Source organism: Poeciliopsis prolifica, unplaced genomic scaffold (genome assembly GCF_027474105.1).
Source record: "Poeciliopsis prolifica strain line A6 unplaced genomic scaffold, Auburn_PproV2 SCAFFOLD032, whole genome shotgun sequence".
Lineage (NCBI taxonomy): Eukaryota > Metazoa > Chordata > Actinopteri > Cyprinodontiformes > Poeciliidae > Poeciliopsis > Poeciliopsis prolifica.
The window spans coordinates 5,986,808-5,999,388 of NW_026562407.1; the positions used below are offsets into that span (position 1 = coordinate 5,986,808).

General features: G+C 39.0%; 1 protein-coding gene across 4 annotated transcripts in view; it reads left to right on the forward strand.

Annotated features, from left to right (window-relative positions):
- The window catches only part of elavl2 (ELAV like neuron-specific RNA binding protein 2), an 87,111-nt gene that overhangs the window by 32,864 nt on the left and 41,666 nt on the right, over window positions 1–12,581 (forward strand). For 3 of the 4 annotated variants that reach the window (XM_055051056.1, XM_055051060.1, XM_055051059.1), the window contains one exon: window positions 12,374–12,530. The gene's annotated coding sequence lies outside the window, so the exon portion shown is untranslated. Of the gene's footprint in view, window positions 1–11,729; window positions 12,295–12,373; window positions 12,531–12,581 lie in introns of those variants that run through there. The other variant, XM_055051058.1, reaches the window with a different exon arrangement.

Sequence of the window (12,581 nt, forward strand, 5' to 3'; positions counted from 1 at the left end):
GTTGTTGGAGACAGCAGGGTCTTTGGTACATTACCTGGTGTTTGACAGCTTCTCAGACTGTCTCTGCTCCTGATGATAGCGCTTTCATGACAGCTGGTGGGCTTTTAGTCCTTCAGCACACAGTCTGTGACTGTGTTCCTCTTGGCGGGACACCCCCACACCCCTAACCCTGCGGAAAAGTGAGTTTTGTGAGGTGAGACTTGCAAACTCCCACTTTCGCAGTAATTCCATGGTATTAGTGGAGGTGGTGGATTTCTTTTTACTCCTTCTGTTCATGCATTTCCTTTTTTTTTTTTTTTTCCTTTGGTTGTGGGGGCGATGCTTCCCCAAGCTTGCACTTCACTTAATATGATTTCCAGAAACGGCCTTCTGGGGTAAGTCAGCGGGTCAGGGGAATTCACCCTGCAGCCTGTCATGCCGCAGCTTCCATTTACAACCCCGCTCTGAAGCTTTGTTTTAGCAGCCCCAGATACATATCTGAGCCATATCAAACTCTGTCAAAGAAAGGGCTTTTTGGAACTCACTTTGCCCTTCTTCTTCTTCTTCTTCTTCTTCTTCTTTCTCCTCTCTTATAACTGTCCTCTCTTTCCCATCCCCAGAATCCTCCCTCTTCTACCCAAAATGCGTGTGTGTCATCGTTCTTTTCTAATGAGAGGCAGGGATCAGCGAGGTAGACCCCTGGAGTTTGACAGAAATACCTGTTGTGCCTCCACATTTCTTCCTCCACGCTCTCCTCCTCTCACCCTCTTTCTGTCTCTCTTCCTCTCCCTAAACGCCGGAGCTGTCGACTCCTGCCAGTTTGATTTTAAACTGTTCCCCCATGTCGGCAGTAGCTGCCATGACAGAGAATAAAACGAGTGAAATGTAAAGTTTTAAGCGAACAATGTGAGGACTGGCTTCCTGCTTTACGTCTATTTTTTTATTATTTATTTTTGTATATTTGTCTTATATCAGGAAAGGAAATAACTCTAGAAACTTAATTTTGCCGGGGAACTTCAATCACATATACAAACACCTCCGAAGTTTACTGTCAGTATATAGATAAACACTCAAGGCTTGAGAAATACATCGCTTCGTAAGTTGATTAAGCAGTCATACTCTGGGGAAATTCAAAGCAAAGCTCCTAATAAGCAAAAATGAAAATTTACCACTATTGACTCTGCCGTTCTTTAACTACAAAACTAAAGGTGGAGTGAACCATAGCATCTAATTTCAGTATTCATAAGCTATTTTGCTCTTCTTGTAGTCAACCATTAAATCAAGATTTTTGAAAAATATAAATTAAATGGTTTTAGTTTGATCAATCGCAAAATTCTTCCTCTCCAATAAATCCAGCAATTAAACAAAGAAACCAGAGCTCAATGCCTGATATGAAGATCAAGTGAGAACAATTAGCAGAAGCAGTGGCAGCTTATGGGCTCAATGGGCGCTTAACCCGAGTTGTTTACTTGTCTTAATATTAATATATTAACATGCTTGTGTTTGTGAGTACAAATAGGAGAATAATCTGTGTGAAGCACATTAAGTGGTCAAGTGCTGAATTAATTTAGCCCATTTAATAGAAATTCCTTCACCTGAGATGTGACTTTACCACATCTTTACCACATCTCTGCTTAATACTGTTAGTGGTCAGAGAACTGGACAAAGTCCAACACTGCTGCCTTTTAACGGTCCGCGAAAGAATTTTTGTTCTCCTGGCTGATATTGTCTCAAGTTTATCTTACAGAATCGATATTTCTCATTTCATTTCCTGATGAACAAAATGGGAGCATTTATTCTTAAGCACTATCTTTGTTCAAATGCCATAGTGACAATTGGCATATTGAAAATACTAGGTGGACTGAAGCAAAGGGAGGCAAGAAGAGAAAGACTTTGACTGCTGATGCTCTCACTGTTCAGCTCAGCACTGTCAAGTAGGTCAATGCGACAGGCTTGACTGATTTCTCCCTTCCTACCTCCTCTGTTTTTTTTTTTCTGTTCAGACCCTTGCTCAGCAGGTGCTACTCTGGATCCACCTGTCTAATAAAAAATCGCACAGATGCAAAGTGAGCCACAATAGATTATTTATTGACTTGAGCAGGCGAAAGAATCATTAAATTACATTCGCATGCATACAAAAAGGGGAGAATGTTTAAAAGACTGTACCGAAGTTCATCTGGAGTTCATGAAATGCCATTGGACATGTGATGGCCTTTAAGCTTGGGTGCTTGTTTTTCTTCTTCTTCTTCTTTTTTTTTGGGCAGGAACAGATTATCTCCATCAGTTTCAATTCTCATTGAAGTCATATTCCCTCTTACAATTGTGCATTTTGCAAAATACAGAGCATAATGACTTGCACCCTCCACTTCACAGGCCCTCTTCCTGCACACTCAGCTGTTTCAAAAAGAACCAGATCTGACTCATAATAGACCTCATTAGACCCGTATTGAATAAGCTCAGAGCCGGCGTAACCCACTCCCACTGTTTACCCGATTGTGTGTGTGTTCTCCATTAGAGAATTAAAGATTAATTGCCAAATTTCTAAGCTTTAAAGCATTGATTAATGACAATGAGAGTCACCGGTGGATCCAGGAGATTAATGTTGTGAGATTCACCTCCTTTAGATAGCTATTGATTTTGATTTGCTGAAAAACGCCTGCCTTCTCCTGCCGGGAGGGCAGAAGGCTGCACCAAGCACCGGCAACATGCTCTAAATTACATTTCAGCAGGCACGGCTTAAAATATGAGCATTAGGAATTAACATTCACTTAATTGGACTGCGAGTGGTTGTGCTAAAAGAGGTTACCAATGGCAACAAAGACTCTGCTGCTGTATTACAGGGAAACGGTTCATATCCAAATCAGGAATTAGCTCAGCACAGAAGAATTGAATTTAACCTTTTGCTGCTTTTCTGCTTTTTAAATCAAGGTGCTGGCTAGCTTAAGACAAAAAGTGGTATGCAAGGTGGGATTTGTTTTTATTAGAACTTGACAGCATTTCAATTGCTTTGTCTCCTTTTCAGTGACAGTTTTTCACTATTCAGTCTCAGGTTCAGTCCCAACAAATCAAAGCAACCGAAGCATTTTGTCTGCCTCTTTAGTGTAAGCATGCCATTGGGAGGTTAATCTTCCCAAGGCGGCACTGGGCCCATTCTGATCAGCCTAAGCGCACCGCATTAGCCGTATTATCAGAAAATCATATTAGAGACACTTTTAAATGTGGGATGCTTCTGATATCTTTGTGCCGGGGGATCTTGCATTAAAAATCTCATATTCAATTATGCTTCCATTTTAAATGAGGTGTCTTTAATGTGATATTTCCAGATAGTAAAATGTGCGTGGTTGAATTCGCAGGACCTGTTTTTTTTTTTACTGTGAAAACACAAGTATGTTTAATATTGCATGAGAATGGGGGATACATGTGAGAGCATAGATGAGCGTTACAGGACAACACACAGCTGCTTGTGGTGTACAATTCAGAGAAACTGTGGAATTTTTACACACACGCGTATGCTTGCTCGCATGTATGTCTTTACAAAATCATCTTCCCCTCTAAAATTCAGAATTAATGTGCTATGAAAATGTATTTTACCCGTTTTAGGTTAATAACTTTTTGCTTTTTGTCAGACTTAAAACATTCAGATTCAAATTCTGTTTTAAAATAATAATTTTATTTCTTAAAACCATTCCTGTTCTATGTAAGCACGAATTCCCTGTTTAATGAATGTCAGCATCAGAATACGGTTAGACCTTTATTTTAGTTTTTGCTTTGAATCCTTGTGATGTAGTCCAAGTGCACTAAGCTTAAGGTCTCAAACTCATGGATGGATATTGTCCTGTCTCTAGATTTTCACCTAGAGAGCCGAGTTCATGGTCACATCAGCTGTGGTAAGTTGACCGGATCCTCACAAAGCAGGCCCGTACCATCACACTGACTCCCCTGTTCTCATGCCTGCTTTTTGAGATATTTTAACCCACTTCGCATTGTCAGATAGGTACTCAATGAGTTACATTTTTTTCTAGATCAAGCCTGGCTGTGGCTTTTGAATCTGAACAAAGATATATTGTAGGTCAGAGTTAGGTCATGATTTAATCAGTGGTCGAACAAACACTTTTTCACGTAGGACTGGGTTAGTTCGGACAGTTTCCCATTCATTAATAAAATTATCATCATCTGAAAGCTTTTGCACATACTCAGGATGCCTTCGTCTAAAATTAAAATGCATTCAACAATCTTGATGAAACAGGTGTGATAAAAAAGCTGAAACAAGAGACCCGTTAGGAAGTAAAAACGTTTTTACATTGTTGCAGCTGTAAGTGATTTAAAGCAGGTAGGTTTGACGTCCACAATTCCAAACTTGTTGAACTCAATCAGTGGAGCTAAGATGGACCAGTGATTGCAAGTCACGTAGGCAGTGACAGGGAAATGTTTGTCTCTGTGACTGAACTGTCCCCTGAGCCAACATTAATTGAGCTCCCTGTAATCACATGCAGGCACATATGATTGCTGTCTGTGTCTCTTGAAAAGACTGAGATTACCTTTTCTACTGGATGTTCAATTCCGAAACGGTAATGGATATAGATTTTTGTTTGCGTCTTCGCCATTCTGATTGTCACCCAAACGTGTTTCTGCAGCATCAGCTTGTGTACTTCATCATAAATTCATGAGAACTTTTTACGCCTTCAAAGCAGGGTATGTTGGTTTGTCTGTTTCTCTTGTTGATTTAACAATTTAGTATTTAGCAGATGATTGAATTACAGAAAATCTTAAGGAGGCCTTAGATTAATAAAATACTGTGAAGGCTCAGTGTTATAGTTTCTTTCAAGAGCTGAGCAGATTCAGGTGTCGGTTAATGACAGATATCTCAGTGTATGGGTCATCAGAGTCATATATACACTACTGGAACAATCAGCTGCTAGGAACATGTCTTTCAACAAAACAACAATTAAATCAGAATACAAAAAAACCAAAATATACAATTTTTTTGTCCTTTTTCCACACGAAAAAGCGATTTCTCATTTATGACCAGTATTGAAAATGTTTTGTGATTTATAACTTCCTTATTTTGTGGCAGCGTTCCTGTCTCTCCCTAAAACCAAAACAAAAATCCATTCTAATACTTCTCTTTGCAATGAAATGATTTAAATATTTTCTTGTAGCTAAAAATATAAATAAAAATGTACGTCCAATTTCAACTTGATTTAACAAAATCAGCTGGATGCACCAAAGGCAGAGTTTTAAAACCTTCAAAAAGTTTCAAAAGTTCCTTATATTTATTGATTTGAACCCAATGTTCATACAGTTCGACAAAAGTGCTTGAACTCACATGCTAACACAAGTTATAAATAGTGATCAGGTCCTTTTTGTCCTCTTTGGATCCGTTTTTACTCATTAAAATGGAGGAATAATAGATGAGGCAGGTGATTAATTCATCTTGTAAAGCCTCACTGTGGAATTTGTACAAATATGTCTTTGGCTGGAAGCAATTAAATGCGGAGATGCACCAAGGCAACACTTCCCAGGCAAATCAAAGCTCGGATGGAGAATCAAAACAGGAGCCATCACGTTTCTCTTTAGTTAAATTCATTAGGTCTGAGAAGCCATTATCTCAGCAAACTGCCATGGCTGAATAATTAAACATCCTATCAACTGTTTGTTTGACCTGCGTTTATAACATTATTATTCCTCCCTTTAATTTGAGAATAAATGTTGGCTCCTCATGTGGAGAGCTGCAATGTCCTGGCTGACTCTATGATTTGACTAATGCATAATAAATTGCAATTATGTGCCACTTTTGAGGGCGAAGCTCAAGAACACCTTGAATTACAGCAAGTGGCCTTTTGTAATTTAAAAGGAATAAACAAAGAAAATAATTTGAGTGAAAATCAGTGTCAACATTTTTACGTTTTTTAACATTTACATACATTTCAACGGATATAACCCTTTAGTCTTGTCGTTATGCCTTCTGTAAGTTGTTTTGCGGTAAAACTGCCTTTTTAACATTTTCAGTGGGAGATTTCAAAAGATGTGAGAAAAAACTTGCAAATGAATTTGTGAAATGTCAGTGGGTTTCAGTCCTTTTTCACGTGACAAAATGCCATCGAGTCGCACATTTTTGTAATTTTGTGACCCCGACCAGGTCAGTTTAGCCCAAATTGCTCCACCTTGTACGGGCTGAGAAGTCCTTGCTTTTTTTGTGCACAGCAAAGCTGTCAAGCCCTTCAGTCTTCAAAAGAAATGATTTATGCTTGCAAATGCTCTCACAAATAAAAATATGCTGTCTTTTGAAAAATGTTTCATCCAATTGTAATGCCTGGCTTGACAAAGTTTTATGTGTTATCGTATTAGGTGTCCTTGGGAGGCCTTGAAAGCATGAAGCAACAACATATAGCAGGTGCAGAATTTCTCAGATTATCAATTTCAATTTAACGCCAGACAAACACAACTTGTGCAGTGTGCACAAAAAACATTTTTCAATTGTTTATGTATGCCACAAGGTATTGTGTATTCTGTACACTACTTGTGTGTAGCGGTTTTTATTACTTATGAACCAAATGCGTAGTGAGAAAGGGGAATCAAATGAATCTTTTTTGTTTTTTATTTTTGGCCGACCCGTTTTTCGGAACAGACAGATAAGCATGAAATCAAATGAAACTTTGTAGTGTTTGGGAGAAGTGCAAAATAACAATAATTTCCATAAAAAAAATGAATGTTTAATGATGTTAGAAATACTTACATTTGTAAAAAGACAAAACCAAAGCTGAAATTCAAGACTGAAGGCATACAAATAAATTCAAAGTAAAATATTGTTTGATGCTATGAAATGAGAAACTTACAAGAAAAATACATTCATTTGGATTCCAACTTATGATCGATGTCAGATGTATTAAAACTGTAGCAAAACTTGCAAGTGGTCGTGTCATGTATCGAGATATTTTTCCTCGTAACATTCTGCACTTCTAGTTTCTAATTAAGCATTGTACAATAACCCTACTTGAGTATTGTCACTGATCACCTTGATCTCTTAATAACTACAGTGTACACATATGGTATGAAGCTGCTTGGTCTATTTGCAGGGTCCATCATTTAAAAATTAAGATATGTGGAAAAAGAAGAGGATCTTCTCGAAGCAAGTTCCTCTCCAAATATTTGGATTCAGTTGTTTAAACCAGAGAACAGGTAGACATTTTCAGTTTGTGAAAAGCTGACATTTTGGAGCGGCAGTTCTTTGCTTTCTCACATGGAAACCGTCAAAACATCACAACAAAGAGAGCTGAAGGTTAAAACGGATTTCACCTGACGTCAGGCGCAGTTAATCGTGCCTGTGTGGCTTCGGTGCGAGTGGAGTTTTTCATGCTTTTAAGCCTTAATTTAGGTAACGGAACGCTCTCCCTGCGCTGCTTGCTGTATGTCCCTCGTTTTCTCAACCTGATTGGAGGGCAAGAAAGATACGCGGGCAGGCTGTGCAGCTTGGGGCCAGTTTTAAAACAAGGAGTGCAAATTGACCTGTGGTTTGTTATTGTTCTGTTCATTAGAGTTACTGAGAAGACCTTGTTTAAGAACTTCAATGAATCAGTGGTAAATTATCTCATGGTTAACTTTCCACTGGTTGGTTTGACCCCTTTTGCACTGAAAATCTGTTGGTGAGGGAATAAAAAGCCAGCGCCTTTTAAAGCACAATAAAATACTGCCTTTGTTGAGAATGCTCCAGAAAGCTTTGGCTGGCGATACAAAGAAATAACTACCTTAAATTGGACTATTTTCTCTGAAAAGTTAGGGCAGTTCTTGTTAAAGCTCACGCCAGAGACTGAAGGAAAGGACAATTGGCTTTCCATCAAACGAGATCTTAAAGGCAACCTCTTCTGGATTTAAAAGGGAGGCAAAGAGCAAATTCTACTTAGGAGAGAAAGTGTGCGAAGTCGCTGCTTTAATGATGCCTTTTGTTTGTTTTCTGGGAAATTCCCTCTCAGATCTGTTGGAGCCTCCGAAGGCCTGTCAGGGAGCGCTGTCACAACTCCCCCTTCACATCCCCGTAACCCCCTTGATTTCTTATTTTATCTGCAGACAACCAAATCGATCGCTGCCTCACCTGGGTCTGCTCGTCCTACGCTCAGAGTCGAGCTGTTTTTCCTGCTCTGCAATCAGACTGTTTAGACCGGGTTACTCCAGAGGCAGAACAAGGCGCTTCATGGTCAGGGGTTCCTCAGCATTCGTCCATGCTGGGGGTTGGAAGAAGGAGAAAAACATACAAATTACTCAGGATCTCGACGTGTGTAATTGAAATTTCATGCCCCATTTTCGTCAAGATCCAGAACTTCCCTCTGCTTCACAGTGAGATGTTTGTTTTTTTTTTTCTCTGAGGAACAAGATGAAAGAAACTGTTTTCAGGTTTTATTTATTTTTGGTTGTTTCAGGCCTATTTTTTATTTTTTGTTTAATGAAATACAATTTAATAAACCACACCAAAGATGATTTATTAGTGAGACAGTGTTTTTAATGTGTTGCAAACACAAAAAATAAACAAAACTGATTTGGTTTGTCTGAATAAAAAATAAAGAACGAAAACAGTTTCATTCTGCACATGCATAGCTTGTTAAAGTCCCTGACAAAAAGATCACAGCTCACTGTCATTCTTTTTGACTCATTTAAGCATCCCACAATGCCTTCAGCTGCTGATGGCTTGCTACCAAAATGCTTCATAAATAACATACAGTGCCTTAGCAAAGGCGTTCACACTGCTTTAGCTTCTTCCCATTTTATCACATTACAACTATTACATTTTTTGTGTTTTTAGCGGATGCATTGTTTTTCAAACTTTTTCACAGAAAAAAAAATGAAATTCCATTATCTGGTGTTTACTGCCTTTTTCCGGTCAACTGGAAGGAGAACCGTTTTTCTCTTTCTCAAATAGTAGGGAGCAACCCTGCATTTGTTTTCTCTTTCCGTCGTCTACAGCATCTTCCATCGGCTTTAACCAGACTCCACTTCCCTGAAAACGCCCCACAGCTCCAGGAAAGCTCAAAGTCAGTTGATTTTCTTTTAGTGTTCCAGAGAAATGGCACTGAATACAAATTCCCTTCACGCTTTTCAGATTTTTTTATCCTGTGAAGATAATTGTTTTTTAACCATGTATTCTTTATCATTTACTTTATGGTTGTGCACTACTTTGTGTTTGTCTGCCTTATGATGTCTCTATGAAATACATTACAGTTCTTGGTTACAATGCCAGAAAACATTTATGAGGTTTCAGTATTTTTGGAAGCCATTCTAAAACTCATTTTAGTGCGTTGCGCAAAATTGTGTCTCGACACAGAGTCAGAATGAAATAAATACCAAGAAGAAAAGAAAAATATTTTTCGATTAACCTCAAATATGTCATGTTGGTGGTGTGCCGGTGCATCACTATGTCATCTGTGTCCCTGTGGCCTCAGTGCTTCTACAATGACATCAGCCAGTCTGATATAACCCAGCATTAACAGTCACTCTGGGACCATCGACTTCCCAGCAGGACCAGCATTGGATGACCTAACTCTGTGACGTCATGCGCCGTCATCTACCTCTGCTATTGACTGGGAAATATAAAACATGTGAACATGATCTCAGACCCTGTGAGCCTTTTTGTACTGTCTCTCATTGTGTGTGCATGTGTGCTTGCATTACAGTTGGACACATTGTCACATCACCAAATTACTTTTCAGTATTATGTTCTTCAGGAGGAGATGTCTGCTATTTTTGTCTCAGACACTTAGTGCAAAAACAAAGCAGTACATTTTCAATATGTATCCTTGACAAAGCAGTGTACAATCATTGTTATTTGACTCTCTTTGTGTAGTGTATCAACAACTGTGGGCCTGTATAGGCCATAATTTAAAGTATTAGGTTCAAAAAATCTTTTTTTTTTTTTTCGGTTTCATGTATTGTAGGATTTTGTTTTTCTTGGCTGTAAGTTAGAATCATCCAAACTAACAGAAATAATCACTTAAGACATATCAAAAGCAGACTCAAAAAGCCCTTTTCCAGATTTCCAAATGCACGTCATTTGCTGACAAATCTAGAAATAAACAAATATTTCCTGCACAACTGAGTGATCCCATTTTGTTTCTCCATTTTAGAACGATTTAACATACCAAAAGAAACACTTCCTGCGTTGCCTGCCGAGTTAAATGGCCTCCACTAAAATCAGAAGAGGAAGATCTTCTTACCAACCTCAGACTTATCTAAGATCCTTCCTCTGTTTCTCTAATCACTGCAATCTTTGGGACCGAAGACAAAAAATGACTCACTCTAAGGGATATTTCAGAGCAGTTTTACTTATTATCCTCTTTTTGCAGCATCTTCCTGGGCTCATCTCGGGATGCTTTTATTCTGGCAACAGCAGGGAGTCTTGATAATCACCTCCATGCCACACTGGGACCATCATTGCACAAAAGGCTCCAGCACGGCGTCCAATAATGTCTCGAGGGAAGTACTATTGACATCTCAGTCCTCTGCAGATACTGTGGGAAAAGAATGCCTGCGTGATGAAATGTCCGGCCTCTCATCGTCACAGGATGCCACCGGGTTCACAGAAAGGGAGTCAAGGTCAAGAGAGAATCTGCCTTTGACATTTAGAGGGAATGCAAGGGACTGAGGAGCTCTTTTGATCATCAGTGGGCAGAGAAAAGATAAGAATTGAGGGATCGATTGAGACTTTTGAGTTTTGTATGCAAACTGCCTTAATTTGAGGATTTTTAGTTTAGAAGATAATTGTTTTAGAAGCTTTTCGCATAACATAATGTCTCCACATATTCAAGAGAGGAGGTAGGTTTTACACTCTAAAGATAAAGAAACAAAGTTTAAGGAAATGCTGGAGAAAAATGTTAGAAAATATCTCCAGTAATCCATCAGATTAGCTGAAAATTCTACAATATCTGCCAAAGGTTGATTTTGTTACAACCGGTGCAGAAAAGAGCGCCCTCTTCTTTCAACAATCACAGCCTAATTGAAGACAAGAGGTCAGCAATCTTTTCAGTTCAAAGAGATGTTTTCATTCTTCTGACTGCAAAATAAAGTTGACCTCTATTTGTTTAAAGTTAGGCTTGGAGTCCAAGCCTACTTTTATTGTTTGAACTTTTAAGTAGATTAAACTCAGTGTTTTGTCATCTGTGACTGTACACACCTATGCAAATGGGAAAAAAGTAACTCATTGAAAACAACAAAGCCTATTATTTCCAGCAAAATAATGAATATTACTAGTTTCTTTCTGTTGTAGAAGTTATATGCACATATAGCACAAAAAAAACATAGCAAAAACTCCAGAAGCTAAAATTTCCATCTGTCTTTTTAATTAAGAATGTACAAAAATATACATCATTTGCATATTTTTTTCCATTATGCCACAATATAGTTCCTGTGTTAACTATTTTGTGTTAATAAAAAAGAGTTTTCTCAATCACCCTGTTTATGTTTACTTGGACTCAACGTACTCACTTTTTTTTTTTTTTTTTTTTTTTTTTTTTTTTTTGCTGTTCTTATGCTGGAAGGCTTATTGGAGTCATGTCCCTTTAAGGCCACACCCTCTTGGACAGCACACAGCTACCAGGAAATGGCGAGCTCATGTTGCGTTCCAGTTGTGCACGGAACTGGGAAATCTCGTCTTCCCAGTCGGATAAATGATCTGCAACGCCCTATGACGCTGGAGCAACTCCAACGAACCCCATTTTGGACTTGTAAGGCGGACTTCGCGCTTCATAATGGCCGCTCCTCGCATTAACGATAGCGAGAAGTGGTGAAAAAAAAAAAAGCTTTACAAGACACGTCCAAAATCAGTGGTACATGTTGCACCTGGAACCCTAATGTGAAAAAAACGTAAAGTGGTGTTGGCTTATGAAATGTAAAGTTAAAAAAAAATATGTATGGTTGCCAGAACTATTGTAAACGACGTTTATGGGCGTCGCCATGTTGAAATTCCGAGTTTTTAACTTGAACGCTGTTACCTTGGGTCTAACGTCAAACCCAGCCTCCAGGTTCAACTTCTCAGGTAACTCAGCATGATTTTACTTTTTGAGAACCCCTGAGAAGAGTATGTAAATTTCATACAAGCAGCAAAACTGGGTGTCAAACTGATAACAGCTGCTGCCTGTATGTATGTTTAAGAGAGAGAAAAAAAAGGTGAACAAATGCATTAGATTTGCATGCTCTTGAGCCAAACACTCCTGGTTGAATACTTTTTTTTTCACAAGACGGGAAGCAGGAGTGTGCTAACCATAATTCAACAGGACTTGGAGGAATACTTCAGGCCTCTTGGAGCCACTGAATCACTTTCATTTGCTTCATGTGAGCCATCTTTATGTGATGTATTGGGCTTGTTTCCAATAGTATGCGATTTGTCAGCTCTAATTAATCTTTCACCCAGAGGGTTCTCTGCAGCTCGCAGCCTAATATGTCTGCTCTCCTTGGTGGAACGGAGACGGCTGATTTCCTACAGCTCCCTGGGTATGGTGTGGTTGGCCAGGAGCGTGCTGCGAGGCCCTGACAGCAAGACAGTGCTGGACCAAAGCTGCAGGAAGCTGGTAAGATTTGCTAATGATTGTTGCCTTGGCTGCCACGCAGGGAATTCTCCT